At 46.9% G+C, this 6690-nt stretch overlaps 1 long non-coding RNA gene across 1 annotated transcript in view; it reads right to left on the minus strand.

Moving 5' to 3' along the window:
* Positions 1-2021: 2021 nt before the first annotated feature.
* The window catches only part of LOC106727625, a 5592-nt gene continuing 923 nt past the window's right edge, over positions 2022-6690 (minus strand). The window contains exons 2-3 of the long non-coding RNA XR_001363850.1: positions 5812-6020; positions 2022-2357 (exon numbers count right to left, since the gene is read on the minus strand). This is a non-coding gene — a long non-coding RNA (uncharacterized LOC106727625). The remainder of the gene's footprint in view (positions 2358-5811; positions 6021-6690) is intronic.

Genomic DNA, 6690 nt, shown 5'->3' on the forward strand with positions numbered 1-6690 from the left:
TGCCAGAAGGATGTCTGACTGCAAGCTTAGGCCTGATCCCCCAGAGAGTGGGCCTAAGTCGACAGGTGGACATCCCCTAAGGGGTCCTGGACTGCAAATGGGCGCAGGCCAGGCTGAGGGGACCCCCCACACCCGAGTGCACAAATTTTTGTGCACCGGGCCTCTAGTATAATTATAATTAATATAATACAACATAAAATTTTACCTTGAAAGTCTATGTGAAACTCTTTCTATAACGTATCACTTTTTATACTGTTTGGATTTCAGAAAAAATACAATTTTAAAGAGTCCTAGGACCCTCCTCCTCTCCTTATTCAGGGCATTAGTCTTCTCTCATAACCTCTGCCCTTGGTGCTTTCACTGAAGAGTCCTCTCTTTTTCTCAAATAAATTTTTATTGATTTCAGAGAGGAAGGGAGAGGGAGAAATAGGAACATCAATGATGACAGAGAATCACTGATCAGCCGCCTCCTGCATGCCCCCTACTGGGGATCAAGCCTATAACCTGAGCATATGCCCTGACAGGAATCAAACGCTCAACCACTGAGCCACGCCAGCCGGGCAAGAGTCCTCTCATCTTATTTCAGTTTTTGGTGTGGACCTGCCAGCTCTAGTGTTCCAAGGTAAAACATTTTCTGAAGAACTTTGTATTACAATTCTCACAATACAAAACGTGTGATTTTAAAACAATTTGTTTGATAGTAACACGTGAATTATTTGGAGTCATTTTGCATCGATCTACTTGGGAACCATAGATCTGCATGGAGCGCATATAATCCCCAAATTCAAACTGGCCAAGAAATAGAAAAATTGAAAGCAGGGACTCAAACTGATACTTTGGGGGTGGGGGGTAATCTTTACTGTTGAAAGTATTACATAGGTCCCCCTTTCTTCCCCATTGACCCCTTCTAGCCCACCCCCAGCAGAGCTCAGTGTTTTAGGTACCTTATATACATTATGTCAGTATATCCCCAAACAAACTCTGGATCATCCCCTACAAGTCTGGGTCTCTCTTAGCTTACCTCAGTGAATGACACTATCATTTAACCCTTTCACAAACCACAGACTTTTGGAAAATTTTTGACACCCCCCTCTCACCAGTCCACTCTCACCCATTTCCAATCCATCACCAAGCCCTGTTGATTTCATCTCCTAAATATTTCCAACCACCCTCTTCTCCACCACCACGCTAGTTCAGGTCACCATTGTCTCTACCTGGACTGTCCCATAATCTCCTACACTTATGCCTGAATCCAGTCTAGCTCCAATCCCAAATAGAAAATTTGATTGCCTCTCTTCTCTGAAGCCAGCTCAAGTCTTCTGCATTGTGATACATGACATCAGCATTTGCCCTTTTATCCACACCCCCACGTCTCACCCAGCAGCAATTTCTATTAGTTTTACCTACAAAATATTTCCCAGCTTTATTCACATTGAAAGGGTTAAAGAGAATAAAACAGGGCAGAGGAAACGTATTGTGCTTAGCAGACATCTCACAGAAAGCGTGCAGCCTTGAGCTCAGCATAGCCTAGATAACCACTAGACTTCTGGCGCCTGGAGGAACCAAAGACGGTAGGACCCGCCAGTCAAGCTCTGTACATCAGCAGAACTGCCTGCAGCCAGCAAAAGCTAATAAAAGCCTGCCTCCCCCGACGCTGACTCCTTTTTTCGGACTCAGCCCACCTGCACCCAGGTGCTTGAAATAAAAGTTCTTTTGATACATTATGGCCTCAGGTCATAGGTGCTCGACCCCGACCCACTCCGAACCTTTCACACATCACACCATTTCCACGGTTATCACACTAGCCTGCCATCTCCTGCCTGGTTCACTACGGTCACCTCCCAAATGGTCTCTCTGCTGCCACCCTGACCTTCCCCCACCCCTGCATCATACTGGTTTCTTAAGACATACATCAATCCCATCATGTCCCTGCATAAGGGCCTCCAATGGCTTCTCACTGTGCTTAGAATAAAATTCAATTCTTTAGCGTGGCCTCTGTTTTTAAAAATAAAGTAAAACAGTTATTTTACCAACAAAAATGGGTTTATTTGGGAACAACACAGAACTGCAATTCAGGACAAGCAAGCAATAGCAAAAGCCATAGGTAAGTCCAATAAACAAAGGAGAAGAAAGTTAATTTATGGAGAAAAAAAAGACCGGGGTAGGGGTTATTCTTGAAGAAAATCCATTGGAGAAAACTTGAGAGTTCAGGGAAGTAGTGGTTTCTCATTGGTTGAGTTGCTGGGGCAGTCAAGTTCTTGTAGGAGATGCAATGCACATCTTTTCCTGTCGTGGTCTATAATTGATCGTTTTTTGTTACTAACTATTCTATTGTAGAGTGTAAGTGACAATTCTTCCTGCAATTGACATGAAGTGGTACTGTGTGAGAGCTCCCCCTTCTGGCCTCCGGTCTCCATTTCAGCGAAGTTTCCCTTTATTAATTTTCGCACAATACAAGGTGTGACCCAGCCTATGTCTTCCACCTCTCCCCCTTTCTCAGGCTGTCCCGTCTGCTTTCCCTCAAACACTCCAAGCCCCTTCCGACCTCAGGACACTGAGCTAAAACCTGAAGGATTTAGGTGCAGAGAACAGAAAACAGACTCCAGCTGGTTTAAACAGGAAGGAATGTGTTACAGAGTGGTATGTGTTATAAATAATCCGGAGATGAGAAAGAAACAAATTTAGGGTTGAGCTTTCAGGAACAACTCCCAAAATCACACCACAGAAGAGTGCTACCGAGGGAGCTGCCCCGGCTGGAAACCCTCGCTGCCCTTGGGGGAGCCACCAGGAGCCAGGAGGCCCTGCTGCCGGCCACTGCAGAGCCACACCTGCCACAACCCAGGGGCACCGCCAGCAGACGCACTGCCAGCCCCGCCTCTTACCCTTCTGGACCTGGTGCTCACACTCTGGAAATGGCCACAGGAAAAAACAAAGGCCTGAAGACAATATTTATCTGCAGAAACTCACACCTTCCAAAGGTCACGTATTGGCTGAACCTAAGTCACTCCCAAAACTCTAGCTCTAACTGAAAGGGAGTCTGGGAAATATAGTTTCAGCTTTCTAGCCTGCTGGCAGGCCCAGAGAGGAGGGGTGAATGGATATTGAGTGGCAGTCCATCATATTCATCACCATGTGCACGCATGTGTATGTTTGTATGCACACGTGCCCACACATATGTATGTGCTATGTACATATTTGCATGTCTCTGCATTTGTGTTTGTGGATCACATGTGCACACACGTGATGGGGGAAATGGGGGATTAATAGGCCATCAAGATCAGAGAGAAGGAGTTATTACCAAAAAGACCATCAGATGCTGGAAACCAATTCCAGCATGATAGCAGGGCTGAATCTGGGAATGGCTGAAGGCATTCCCCCAAACCTGAAAAGGGATGATTGCTTGGCTGCCAGACAGCTCAGGACATCTTAATCTGCATGTTATTGCCTCCTACTGGCCAAACACCTGAACAGCCGTAGGCTAATTCTTCCATTCTGACAATGCTTGTGTATACCCTTTGAAGCGTATATCTCTGCCTCGCCTCAGGACAAATCGTGTTAATAAAAAGCATGGGGTCCTGAGAGGAGACCTTAGACCAGTGGTTCTCAACCTTCCTAATGCCGCGACCCTTTAATACAGTTCCTCATGTTGTGGTGACCCCCAACCATAAAATTATTTTCGTTGCTACTTCATAACTGTAACGTTGCTACTGTTATGAATCATAATGTAAATATCTGATATGCAGGATGTATTTTCATTGTTACAAATTGAACATAATTAAAGCATAGTGATTAATCACAAAAACAATATGTAGACCTAAGAACTTAGAACTTAGATCTTAGTTTCCTTTAAGCTAAGCTCCTCTGACCCCCAAATGCCTTTCAAAATTATGCTTCGCCTCTGGACTCTTATTTAATCTACGCACTGCCTTCTCCAGATTGCTGAACCCTTCTTAATGCTGGAACAAGAACCCCGGCAATAATCAGACACTTCCTCTGTGTGGACCAGCACCAGAGCTCCCAGGGCCATTCGGCTAAGATGGAAAAGTGGGCTTGAACAGTTCAACAGTCTTATTTTCCTAATGGGAAAAGCAAGGCCAGAGGAATTATGTCCCCTGTTCAACGTCACACTGCAAGGCCAGGCATTGGTCTAAAACACAGCCAGGCCTCTAGGGGTAAGGTCCATGTTTTCTACTCGATGTAGCCAGGCTCCCAGGGAGGGTTTTACACGAGGGATCCTCCCACACTGGGCACCCGCCCTCCGCCTGCTCCACAGGACTGGCCGCTGGTCTTTCGGCAGCATGTTCCATGTACTTCAGTAACGGCAAACATTTACAGACGCCTGCTCTGTGCCGGGCAGTGTAGGCAGGTGGGAGGTGGATGAACACATAGGCACGAGTCCTCCCCTCCAGGAATTCCGCGTCCTGTCGGGGAGTCAGGTACAAAACCTCAACAGAGTCAGGAGCCTAACAGGAGAGATAGGGCACTTCGGGGACATCCTAACTGTGGTCAATAAGGAAATTGAGACTCAGCAAGGATCCCTGACCACGCCAAGGTCACACCGCCCATAAGTGGCTGAGCCCAGAATTGAACCCATTATATTTGAACCCAAACCCATGCTTTTAACTATAGGAGGCAGGATAGCAGGGAGTGTGGACTTAGGTGTCACCCAGACCTGTGCCCAAATCCTAGGCTCAGCTCCTTGCTACTTGTGGGCCTTAGGTGAGCTACCAACCTCTCCTTGCTTTGGTGTTCTCTCTGTAAAATGAAGCCATGAGTATTTTTCCTTGTGGAAAGGTGGGAGGGTTAGATCGAGAATGCATGGGAAAGGCTGAGCCAGTGCTGGCACATAAGGAATCTTTGATCAACGTTACCTCTGGTTACCCTAGGTTCTCAGCCTGCCAGCCCCAGGCCCCTGAGGGCAGAGGTAAGGCGGCTTCCCTGGATCTTCCAACATGTAGAAGTCACATCTCTCCTCCAGGCTGACCTTGTACACAGTGAAGTAGTTAACAGTTACCAGCAGCTGGAGATGGGGGGAATGGGGACATATTGGTCAAAGGGTACAAACTTCCAGTTATAAGATAAATAAGGTTGAGCCCTAGCAGTTTTGGCTCAGTGGATAGAGCGTCAGCCTGCGGGCTGAAGGGTCCTGGGTTTGATTTTGGTCAGGGGCACGTCTTGGATGCAGGTTCTCCGGCCCAGCCCGGGTCGGGGTATGTGCAGGAGGCAACCAATGGATGTGTCTCTCTCACTTCAATGTTTTTCTCTGTCTCTCCCTCTCCCTTCCACTCTCTCTAAAAATCAATGGAAAAATGTCCTCGGGTAAGGATTAACAAAACAAAACGGTTAACAAGGTTGAAAATCTAATGTACAACATAGTGATTATAGCTAATAATATTGTGTCATATACTTGAATGTTGCTAAGAGAGATGTTAAATGTTCTCTCCACACACAAAAAAGGTAAGCATGTGATGCGATGGAGATGGTAGCTAAACTATGGTAGTAGTCATTTTGCAATTTATAAATGTGTCACATCAACAGATTGTAAACCTGAACTTTACACATTGTGCATCAATTATATATCAATAAAGCTGGGGGGGGGGGGGAACAAATTTAACCTTGCCATAGAGAGGTCTGACCTTTGCCCTCAGCTCCTGGCAAGGAATCCAGGTAGGAACAATGTGATTTAGGGCGAGGGGTGGCCACACCAGAAAGAACCACCACATGACTTGGGGGAGGGGGGGTTGGGTCACATGGTATCAGTTGAACTAGAGACTGAAATCAACCAATCATTGATCCATCAATCATGCCTACCTAATGGAGGCCCAATCAAAACTCTGAACACTGAGGCTCAGGTGAGCTGCCCTTGTTGGTGGTGCTCCATGCGGGTCACTGCTGACGGCTGCAAGGAAATGAATGCATCCTGACTTCACAGAGAGAGGACAATGAAGGCGCAGCCTCTAATGCCTCTCCAGGCGCCACTGTGTACATCTTCCCTTGACTGACTTTAATCTGTTCTTTCCCTGTAATAAACGGTTAACTGTGGGTACAATAGCTTTCAGTGAGCTCCATGAGTTCTTCTAGTGACTAACACAATGTAAGGGTGGTTTTGGAAACCTCTGAACTTGCAGTTGGTGTCCAAAGTGAGGGTTCTCTTATGATCTCTGTTCCCTCTAAATTATACACTTGGGCCCTAGCTGGTTTGGCTCAGTGGATAGAGTGTCGGCCTGCAGACCGAAGGGTGCTGGGTTCGATTCCGGTCAAGGGCACATGCCTCAGTTGCAGGCTCCTCCCCGGTCCGGGCCCTGGTCAGGGCCCGTGCAGGAGGCAACCAATTGATGTGTTTCTCTCACATCAATATTTCTTTCTGTCTTTCCCTCTCTCTTCCACTCTATCTAAAAAACAATGGAAAAATATCCTCGGGTGAGGATTTTAAAAATAAAATAAAAATGAACTGTACACTTGGCTAAACTCTTGCACCCTGGCACGGTGAACAAATGAGTACATGAGCGGGCTTTCCAGAACTGCTCATAGCCAAAGTCAAACAAGGCTTATCCCAAACCCTGTGCAGTAGGGACTCATCATCCCTTCACAGGTAAGGAAGCGGAAGCTCAGAGAGGAGTCCGGAAGGGAACCAGGCCTGCCAGGCTCCAGGTTCAGGATCTGACCACCACCGGATACTTAGCGCCCCCC

Source organism: Myotis brandtii, unplaced genomic scaffold (genome assembly GCF_000412655.1).
Source record: "Myotis brandtii unplaced genomic scaffold, ASM41265v1 scaffold456, whole genome shotgun sequence".
In the NCBI taxonomy this organism is placed as follows: Eukaryota; Metazoa; Chordata; class Mammalia; order Chiroptera; family Vespertilionidae; genus Myotis; species Myotis brandtii.